Source organism: Lagenorhynchus albirostris, chromosome 19, assembly GCF_949774975.1.
Source record: "Lagenorhynchus albirostris chromosome 19, mLagAlb1.1, whole genome shotgun sequence".
NCBI lineage: Eukaryota > Metazoa > Chordata > Mammalia > Artiodactyla > Delphinidae > Lagenorhynchus > Lagenorhynchus albirostris.
The window spans coordinates 47,021,334-47,033,015 of record NC_083113.1 but is presented as its reverse complement, the minus strand read 5'-3'; the positions used below and the strand labels follow the sequence as shown (position 1 = coordinate 47,033,015).

General features: G+C 39.4%; 1 pseudogene; it reads right to left on the bottom strand.

Annotated features, from left to right (window-relative positions):
* Window positions 1-3,985: 3,985 nt before the first annotated feature.
* LOC132509175 (TBC1 domain family member 14-like) overlaps window positions 3,986-11,682 on the bottom strand; it is a 40,355-nt pseudogene continuing 32,658 nt past the window's right edge.

Genomic DNA, 11,682 nt, shown 5'->3' with positions numbered 1-11,682 from the left:
TTCTCCTTGTCTTTGGATGTGGGGTATCTTTCTTTGTGAGTTCCAGTGTCTTCCTGTCGATGATTGTTCAGCAGTTAGTTGTGATTGTGGTGTTCTCACAAGAGGGAGTGAAAGCATGTCCTTCTACTCCACCATCTAGATCCTTTCAGTGTCACTCTTTTAGCTTTTTATGTTTCTTTAAGACATCTTGGTGATTGTTGGCCCTTTCCCTTGTAAGTTTTAGAATCAACTTGTCAATTTCTACAAAAACCTGTTTGGGAGTACCCTGAATCTGTGTTAGACCAATAAGTTGGTAATTATCTCAGTAAGAAATATGAGTTTTTCAGTCATGTGGTATCTTTGATTTGTTTGCATCATCTTTAAATTCTCTCAGTAGTGTTTTGTAGTTTTTCTTGTATAGGTCTTGCAGAAATTTTGTTAAATTCATCCCAGAGTAGTTCATTTTTCTTGATAATATTGCAAATTTTGTTTTCCTTTAATTTTTTGCTAATTGCTAGTATTTAAGAATGCTTTCAGGTTTCCCTGGTGGCGCAGTGGTTGAGAGTCTGCCTGCCAATGCAGGGGACACGGGTCGTGCCCCGGTCCGGGAAGATCCCACATGCCGCGGAGCAGCTAGGCCTGTGAGCCATGGCCGCTGAGCCTGCATGTACAGAGCCTGTGCTCCGCAACGGGAGAGGCCCACAACAGTGAGAGGCACGCGTACCACAAAAAAGAAAAAAAAAAATTTATCTGTGATGTTTTACTCCTTTCTTTCCAATATATATGTCTTTTATCTATCTATCTATCTACCTTTATTGCATCATCTTGGACCTTCAATATGATGTTTAATAGAAATGACAGTACATCTTTGCCTTATTCCTGGTCTTGGCAATAAAATGTTCAGTCTGTCTCCATTAAGTATGATGAAAACTACAGCTGTTTCATAGTTGTTCTTCATCAGGTTGAGGAAATTCCCTTTCATTCCCTATTTTGCTGAGAGTTTTCATCACTAAGAGATGTTGAATTCTGTTGAGTGGTTTTCTGTATCAGTTGAGGTTATCATATGATTTTCTTCTTTATTCCATTAATATGGAGAATTACGTTGATTTTTAACTGTGAAGCCTACTTTGCATAGCTGGAATAAACTCCATTATTATGTGTTATTATTACTATAATTATTTTTATATTGCCAAGTCAGATTTCCTAATGTTTTGTTAAGAATGTTTATGGCTAATTTTGGGAGAATATTATGGTTCTCTAATTTTCTTTTCCCCTGTAGTGGCTTTGTATGATTTTGGTATTGTTGGTGTCATAAAGTGAGATGGAAAGTGTTTCTTCCTTTTTATTTAAAAAAAAAAAGTCTGTGAGGAGTTAATGCTACTTCTTCCTTAATTGTTTGGTATTATTAACTGAGTGGAACATACAGAGTTCCCATATACCCTGTGTTTCCACATATGCACAGCCTCCTCACTGTCAACATCCTGCACCCAGAGTACATTTGCTTTGATTGATGAACCTACATTGACTCATCATTATCACTCAAAGTCCATAGTTCACAGTTTGTGTCCACTCTTTTTTTTTTAAGTTATTTTTGATGTGGACCGTTTTTAAAGTCTTTATTGAATTTGTTACAATATTCTATTTTATGTTTTGGTTTTTTGGCCAGGAAGCATGTGGGATCTTAGCTTCCTGACCAGGGATCAAATCCACACCCCTTGCATTGGAAGGTGAAGTCTTAACCATTGTACTGCCAGGGAAGTCCTGGTGTTCACTCTTGGCGTTTTGTATTTCATGGGTTTTGACACAAGGACAATGACATATATTCACCATTTTAGTATCATACAGAATAGTTTCACGGCCCTAAAAATCCTCTGTGCTCTGTTGATTCATCCCTCTCACCCCATCCCCCAACCTCTGGCAACTTCTGATCTTTTTATTGTCTTCATAGTTTTACCTCTGCAGAATATCATATGGTTGAAATCATATAGTATGTAGCCTTTTCACATTGGTTTCTTTCACTTAGTAATATGCATTTAAGGTTTCAACATGAGCTGTCATGCTATGAAAAGACATTTCGTTTAAGCCTTGAATAAAATTTCATTGTATTGATGTACCACAATTCATCTGTCCACCTGCTGAAGAGCATCTTGCTTGCTTCCAAGTTTTGGCAATTGTGAATCAAGCTGCTATGAGCATCCATGTGCAAGCTTTGGATGTGAGTTTTCAGTTCCTTTGGGTAAATATCAAGGAGCACAATTGCTGGGTCTTATGGTACGAGTATTTTAGTTTTGTAAAAAGAAAAACTGCCGAAGTATCTTCCAAAGTTGCTGTGCCATTTTGCATTTCTACCAGCAACGAATGAAAGTTCCTGTTGCTCCACATCTACACCAGCATTTGGTGTTATTAATGTTTTGGATTTTTGGCATTCTTATAGGTATATAGTGATTTCTAATTGTTTTCATTTGCAATTCCCTAATGCATTATCATGTTAAGCATCTTCTCATATGCTTTTATTCCATCTGTTTATTTTCTTTGGTGAGATATCTGTTAAGATCTTTTGCCTGTCTATTAATGGGTTCCTTTTTTTATTGTTGAGTTTTAAGAGTTATGTTCAACAACTGTCTCTGGTTGGTTTTGATAGATTGTCTTGGGGGGGGAGACCACTTTTTGTACTAGTGAGCTCTGAGTAAGTTCAATAATAACAGCCTTACATGTGAAGTCTTTCATGTCCAATAATGACCCTTCTCTGGGAACTCCAACTTCTTGGACTGCCAGACTTGGTTGTGGCTGTTGTTTTTCAAGATTCCTGTGTACCTGGGGATGGGCAGATGAGCACAGGGAAATTAAAATGCCACAAAGCTCATTGTTTTTACTGAGATTCAGCTCTTTTCCTTGAATAATCATTCCCTAGATGGCTGCAAGTCTTTGGTTAATTTCTAGCATTTTGAGAAAGTTGATTTTGACAGTTTTTGCTAGTGTTCTCATTGCTTTTGTGGAGGAAAGTGTTTTCAGAACTTTTTACTCTGAGATTTTCAATGATGTCCATTGTCCTTTTGTGAGCAGTAACCTAAATTTGTAAGGTAGTGTTGTGAGAACTGGACGAAATTCCTTGCCTGTAGAACAGGAGGACAAGAGCTCAATTAAATGACCAGGGAAAGTAATATATGCACATCATGTCACATCATGTCAGTTTTTAATATATTTTATAGGTGCTGGATCTAGATGAGTCAAATTTTACTCGGTGAATAGTGAGTAGTTAAATCTCATCACCATATAACATGTAATGGTTTGTATCCTTTAAAATGAAATGAGGAATTACTATTTTTTTTGCAGGGGGGTCACAACATAAAATGTATTTCCTTTTGCAAGTCAGGGTGAAAAAAGTTTAAAAGACACTATTCTAGGACAGTGTTTTCCAAACTTCCCTTTAGCCTGGAATCATAAGAATCTAACTTGGGGGCCTAAAATAGATAAGGTAGAAGCTGAAGACTCTGGTCCCATGTGATCCTCTCCTAACACCCCCTCCCCAGGGGTCACGGGCCCCAGGCCTGGGAGTCTGCGAGGTCAGGGTTCACAGTCAAATTACAGCACAGGTGCACCAACAGGGGTGCAGAGGGACAGCCTATGCAAGAGTTGAGTGCTCCTGTTGTGGAGAAATCATTTTTTGGTTAAATTAAGGTGGCCTTTAAGGCAGGCCCCAAACACTCCTGCCTGGCACAGCTAGACAGGCCAGCCCAGCACCCCCGCCAGCAGCCACTTCATGGCCTGATGTGTGTACTATTCCACAGTGACACCAGCACTTGTGGCCTCAGCTATGAGCTCTCACCTCCAAAACCTTGTTCCCAGCGAGAATTCAGCAGTGTCAGAACAGTCTCAGGGTTTGGGACAGAAGCAACAAACGCCGAGAGTCCCAAGGGCTTGCTCCCAAGATTTGTCTACAGTGCAGACAAATCGGCTTTATTTAAGGGACTGAGCCTTGTTTCAGATGACGTTCGGACTTTACCTTCTAGAAGTAAGCCTTTTGTCGCCAGTCAATTAGGTAGATGTTTGGAGTTAAGTTGTTTTTCTTGAAATGAGCAAATAATTTTGTTGTTTATTTTTTAAATTTTTTTTTTGCGGTACGCAGGCCTCTCACTGCTGTGGCCTCTCTCGTTGCGGAGCACAGCCTCCGGACGCGCAGGCTTAGCAGCCATGGCTCACGGGCCCAGCCGCTCCGCGGCATGTGGGATCTTCCCGGACCGGGGCACGACCCCGTGTCCCCTGCATTGGCAGGCAGACTCCCAACCACTGCGCTACCAGGGAAGCCCATGAGCAAATAATTTTGGCAAATTTTCTTCAACAAATACCTCAAACGCAGCAGAATAAGTCAACATAAGGCCGTGGTCCACTTGGAAAAAAGCCATTTGACAGGGTTTATTCAAAAGATTGGAAAAAGCAATGAAGGCATCTACAGTAAGTTCAAGATCAACACGGCTGCTATGAAGGCCATTCCCTGAACGTAACCCACATCCGTTCGGTAACAAGTGTAAGCTTCCAAAATGCTGTGCAACATGTTGTGATACGGGCCACCTTGCTGGAAAATGCAGAGATTAGGGAATGTTCTGGAAATGTCTAGTTTAATAAACTCCAGACTGGCTTCTCTGTCTTCTGCTGAAAAACCAGCATCTTCATTCTCCACTTCAGAGCCTCCCGTACTAAAGGACCACCCCTGCTCCTTGGCTTGGGCAAGACAGATGTCAGAGAGCTCCGGAGTGATGTTTAACTCATTGCCAATGGCTAAGCTCCAGACTTTGCCTCTCACACTGGGAGGGATTCCCTGCCACCATAAATCTCTAACTTTTCCTAGAGTACCGCATTGTTTGCCGGTTAGGCAAAATCTCATTATTCCAAGTGAGGACGGCGTTTCCAATACTTTCTTCTAATCTGCATCTTTCTTCCAGCTGCTTTTTCCTTCTCTGAGCTTCTTTCAACTCTCATTTTTTTGACTGGAACCACCATTTCTTCATACTGTTGCCTGTGTTACTGAGCTTCTTCAGCTGGCTTTGCTGAGAGATTTGCTGGTCTGTCTTCCAGGATGAGTGTGGTGGTGGAGAGAGGCTCAAAGTCAATATTCTTCCTCACATTCTGCTTTGGTGAGGGTGGCCTGCTAGGTCGTCCAGGCTTGTTTTCATATTCCAAGAACGCCGAGGGGCTCAGAGGCGTGCGGCCGGCGGCTCCAGGCCCGAGTCAGCGAGCGAGTGGGGCTCCATGGCGGGACCTTGGGCTTGGCTCTGGTGGTCGGGTGGGGCGAGGAGTTACTATTTAAATCATAATCTAATATTCTCTTCCACCTGAAACTTTTTGCCATCTGAAATATCTCTTGATAGAAAAGGTACGTATCTTGTTTCTTTCTTTTCCCTGAATATAAATAGTGTTATATTTAAGATTACAATCAGGTTTTCATTTGAATTTCCTGAATGTATAGCAGGGACTTCTGATTCTTTATTATTAGATATTTTTTTTCTCCCTAGTTGTTGCTGCTTATGGAGTATTATGGGGAGAGAAGAGGGGAGGATTGATTTGTGAAAGATAGGTTGTCTTGGCTAGACAAGTCATGTGTAGGTCAAGTTGTTTGAGGGTGACCTGCTAATGTTGTAGAAGGATTTCATTGTAGTTTTATATTTTATTGAATTTAATTATACACACAGGGCAAATGAAAGGTGTAATGCAGTTGGTTTTGTGGTGTTTCATTCAATGTGATGGACATTTTGTAAGTACACTGAAAATACTGGGGAGAGGATTTTAAATCTGTCTACTTTTGATCATCTATGAATTTTACACAGAACTACGGTATAGTTAATCATTTAAAATTCTAGATTTGTTTTGCTGTATTGAATTTAATTGAGTTATATTTGAGATTTAAAAGTTAGAATGGAGCTTCCCTGGTGGTGCAGTGGTTAAGAATCCACCTGCAAATGCAGGGGACACGGGTTTGAGTCCTGGCCTGGTAAGATCCTATATGCCACAGAGCGTGTATATATATAATCTCCAGATCAAGATATAAAACATTTTCAGGGATTTCCCTGGCATTCCAGTGGTAAGGATCCATGCTTCCAATGCAGGGCGCGTGCCCTGGTTGGGAAACTAAGATCCCACATGCCACCATATTTGCAAACGAAGCAACTGACAAGGGCTTAATTTCCAAAATATACAAACAGCTCATACAGCTCAATAACAAAAAAACAAACAAACCAATCGAAAAATGGGCAGAAGACCTAAACAGACATTTCTCCAAAGAATACATACAGATGGCCAACAGGCATAAGAAAAATGCTCAACATTGCTAATTATTAGAAAATGCAAATCAGAACTACAGTGAGGAGTCTTATCACCTCACACCTGCCAGAATGGCCATCATCAAAAAATCTACAAAGAATGAATGCTGGAGAGGGTGTAGGGAAAAGGGAACCCTCCTACACTGTTGGTGGGAATGTAAATTGGTGAAGCCACTATGGAGAACAGTATGGAAGTTCCTTGAAAAACTAAAAATAGAGCTACCATATGATCCAGCAATCCCACTCCTGGGGAATATATCCAGAGAAAACCATACTTAGAAAAGATACATGCACCGCAGTATTCATTGCAGTACTATTTACAATAGCCAATACATGGAAGCAACCTAAGTATCCATCAACAGATGAATGGATAAGGAAGATGTGGTATATATGTACAATGGAATATTACTCAGCCATAAAAACACGAAATAATGCCATTTACAGCAACATGGATGGATGTAAAGATATCACACTAGCGTGAAGTGAGTCAGAGAAAGACAAATAGCATATGATATCACTTATATGTGGAATCTTAAAAAGTGATACAAATGAGCTTATTTACAAAAGAGAAACAGACTCACAGACAGAAAACAAACTTATGGTTATCAAGTGGGAAAGCGGGAAGAGGGATAAATTAGGAGTTCGGGATTAACAGATACATGCTGCTATATATAAAACAGATAAACAAGGACCTACTGTAGAGTAAGGGAACTATATTCAATGTCTTATAACAACCTATAATGGAAAAGAATCTGAAAAAGAATATATATATATATAAAGTATATATATGTAAAGAATATATATATGTAAAGAATATATATATATATATATAACTGAATCACTTTGCTGTGAAACTAACACAATATTGTATATCGACTATACTTGAATTAAAAAAAGACCTGTAGTGGGCTTTCCTGGTGGCACAGTGGTTGAGAGTCCGCCTGCTGATGCGGGGGACACGGGTTTGTGCCCTGGTCCGGGAGGATCCCACATGCCGCGGAGCGGCTGGGCCCGTGAGCCATGGCCGCTGAGCCTGCGCGTCCGGAGGCTGTGCTCCGCAACGGGAGAGGCCACAGCAGTGAGAGGCCCGCGTACCACACAAAAAAAAACAAAAACCTGTAGTACCAAGGAACCAAGAAAAAAATTTTTTTAAGCTACTGTATATTTACTTCATATAAATGTCTTGTGAACATTTTACATCATGAGTTTAAATTTTCTGTTCTGTGGATTTATTTTTACACTTTAAAAATTATTTTAAACATATTAAACATGGTTACCAAATAATCTGTTTGATAATTCCAAAAAATGAACTCGTAGGTTTGTTTTTGCTAGTTTCTTCCATAATGCATAGTTTGTTCCACCAGATAACATTTGTGTTCATTGCAATCTGGCTTTTTTCAGTGACTAGTCGCATACAACTAAAAAAATTTTTTTTTATTGGAGTATAATTGCTTTACAATGTTGTGTTAGTTTCTGCTGTACAATGCAGTGAATCAGCTATATGTATACCTATATTCCCTCCCTCTTTGACCTCCCTCTTCCCACCCCATCCCACCCAACTAGGTCGTCAGAGAGCACCGGGCTGTGCTTCCTGTGCTTTATAGCTTGTTCCCACTAGCTATCTATTTTACGCATGGTAGTGTATATATGCCCATCCTAATCTCCCAATTCAACCGACCATCCCCTTCCCACCCCGTTTCCACATGTCCGTTCTCTATGTCTACGTCTACCTCTCTATTCCTGCCCTGCAAATAGGTTCATCTGTACCATTTTTCTAGGTTCCACATACATGCGTTAATATATGATATTTGTTTTTCACTTTCTGGCTTACATCACTCTGTATGACAGACTCTAGGTCCATCAACATCTCTACAAATGACCCAATTTCGTTCCTTTTTATGGCTGAGTAATATTCCATTGTATATATGTACCACATCTTCTTTATCCATTCATCTGATGATGGACACTTAGGTTGTTTCCATCTCCAGGCTATTGTAAATAGAGCTGCAATGAACATTTTGGTACATGACTCTTTTTGAATTATGCTTTTCTCAGGGTATATGCCCAGCAGTGGGATTGCTGGGTCATATGGTAGTTCTATTTTTAGTTTTTTAAGGAACCTCCAATACTGTTCTCCATAGTGGCTGTATCAATTTACATTCCCACCAATACTGCAGGAGGGTTCCCTTTACTCCACACCCTCTCCAGCATTTATTGTTTGTAGATTTTTTGATGATGGCCATTCTGACTGGTGTGAGGTCATACCTCATTGCAGTTTTGATTTGCATTTCTCTAATAATTAGTGATGTTGAGCATCTTTTCATGTGCCTCTTGGCCATCTGTATCTCTTCTTTGGTGAAATGTCTATTTAGGTCTTACACCCATTTTTTAATTGGGTTGTTTGTTTTCTTGATATTGAGCTGCATGTACTGTTTGTATATTTTGGAGATTAATTCGTTGTCTGTAGCTTCGTTTGCAAATATTTTCTCCCATTCTGAGGGTTGTCTTTCCATCTTCTTTATGGTTTCCTTTGCTGTGCAGAAGCTTTTAAGTTTTATTGGGTCCCATTTGTTTACTTTGTTTTTATTTTCATTACTCTAGGACGTGGTCAAAAAAGATCTTGCTGTAATTTATGTCAAAGAGTGTTCTTCCTGTGTTTTCCTCTAAGTTTTATAGTGTTTGGTCTTACATTTAGGTCTTTAATCCATTTTGAGTTTATTTCTGTGCGTGGTATTAGGGGGTGTTCTAATTTCATTCTTTTACATGTAGCTGTCCAGTTTTTCCAGAAACACCTATTGAAGAGACTGTCCTTTCTCCATTGTATGTTCTTGCCTCCTTTGCCATAAATGAGGTGACGATAGGTGTATGGGTTTATCTCTGGGCTTTCTCTTGTACCATTGATCTATATTTCCGTTTTTTTAAAAAATAATTTTATTTATTATTTTTGGCTGCGTTGGGTCTTTGTTGCTGTGTGTGGGTTTCTCTAGTTGTGGCGAGCGGGGCTACCCTTCATTGCGGTGTGCGGGCTTCTCATTGTGGTGGCTTCTCGTTGCAGAGCACAGGTTTTAGGCATGCGGGCTTCAGTAGTTGCAGCATGTGGGCTCAGTAGTTGCGACATGTGGGCTGAGAGCTCATGGGCTTCAGTAGTTGTGGTGCATGGGCTCAGTAGTAGAGACTGGTTCACGGTCTCTAGAGTGCAGGCTCAGTAGCTGTGGCGCATAGGCTTAGTTGCTCTGTGGCATGGGGGATCTTCCTGGACTAGGGATCAAACCCATGTCCCCTGCATTGGCAGGCGGATTCTTACCCACTGCACCACCAGGGAAGTTCCATATATTTCTGTTTTTGTGCCAGTACCATACTGTCTTGATTACTGTAGCTTTGTAGTATAGTCTGAAGTCTGGGAGCCTGATTCCTCCAGCTCCATTTTTCTTTCTCAAGATTGCTTTGGCTATTCAGGTCTTTTTTGTTTCCATACAAATTGTAAAAATTTTTGTTCTAATTCTGTGAAGAATGCCATTGGTAATTTGATAGGGATTGCACTGACCTTGTAGATTGTTTTGGGTAGTATAGTCATTTTCACAATATTGATTTTTCCAATCCAAGAACATGTTCTGTTTCTCCATCTGTTTGTGTCACCTTTGATTTCTTTCTTCAGTGTTTTATAGTTTCTGAGTACAGGTCTTTTGCATCCTTAGGTAGGTTTATTCCTAGGTATTTTATTCTTTTTGTTACGATGGTAAATGGGATTGTTTCCTTAATTTCTCTTAGCGTATAGGAATGCAAGAGATTTCTGCGCGTTAATTTTGCGCCCTACAACCTTACCAAATTCATTGATTTGTTCTCATCGTTTTCTGGTGGTATCTTTAGGATTTCCTAGGTATATTATCATGCCATCAGCAAACAGTGACAGTTTTACTTCTTCTTTTCCAATTTGTATTCCTTTTATTTCTTTTTCTTCTTTAATTGCCATGGCTAGGACTTCCAAAACTGTTGAATAAGAGTGGCGAGAGTGGACATCCTTGTCTTGTTCCTGATCTTAGAGATTTCCTCTAAGATTTCCTTTCAGTTTTTCACCATTGAGAATGAAGTTTGCTGTGGGTTTGTCATATGTGGTCTTTATTATGTTGAGGTAGGTTCCCGCTGTGCCCATGTTCTGGAGAGTTTTTATCATAAATGGGGGTTGAATTTTGTCAAAAGCTTTTTCCGCATCTATTGAGATCATATGTTTTTTATTCTTTAATTTGTTAATGTGGTGTATCACATTGATTGATTTGCATATATTGAAGAATCCTTGCATTCCTGGGATAAATCCCACTTGATCCATGGTGTATAATCCTTTTAATATGTTGTTGGATTCAGTTTGCTAGTATTTTGTTGAGGATTTTTGCGTGTATGTTCATCAGTGATATTGGTCTGTAATTTTCTTTTTTTGTGATACCTTTGTCTGGTTTTGGTATCAGTGTGATGGTGGCCTCGTAGAACGAATTTGGGAGTGTTCCGCCCTCTGCAATGTTTTCTAAGAGTTTGAGAAGGATAGGTGTTAGCTCTTCTCTAATGTTTGATAGAATTCACCTGTGAAGCCATCTGCCTGGACTTTGTTGGAAGATTTTTAATTACAGTTTCAATTTCATTGCTTGCTATATGTCTGTTTATATATTCTAATTTTTCCTGGTTCAGTCTTGGAAAATTGTACCTTTCCAAGAATTTGTCAGTATCTTTGAGGTTGTCCGTTTTATTGGCATATAGTTGTTTGTAGCGGTCTCTTACAGTCCTTTGTATTTCTGTGGTGTCAGTTGTGATTTCCCCTTTTTCATTTCTATTTTTATTGGTTTATGTCCTCTCCCTTTTTTTCTTGATGAGTCTGGCTAAAGGTTTATCAATTTTGTTTATCTTTTCAAAGAACCAGCTTTCAGTTTTATTGATCTTTGCTATTGTTTCCTTCATTTCTTTTTCATTTATTTCTGCTCTGATCTTTATGATTTCTTTCCTTCTACTGACTTTGGGTTTTCTTTGTTCTTCTTTCTCTAGTTGCTTTAGGTGTAAGCTTAGATTGTTTGAGATTTTTCTTATTTCTTGAGGTGAGAATGAATTGCTATAAACTTCCCTCTTAGAACCGCTTTTTCTGCATCCCATAGGTTTTGGGTCATCGTGTTTTCATTGTCATTTGTTTCTGTGTATTTTTTTTGTTTGTTTATTTCTTCTTTGGTTTCTTCAGTGATCTCTTGGTTACTTAGTAGTGCACTGTTTAGCCTCCGTGTATTTGTGTTTTTTGCAGGTTTTTTTCCCTTTAATTTATTTCTAATCTCATAGCATTGTGGTTAGAAAAGATGCTTGATATGATTTCAGTTTTCTTAAATTTACTGAGGCTTGATTTGTGACCCAAGATGTG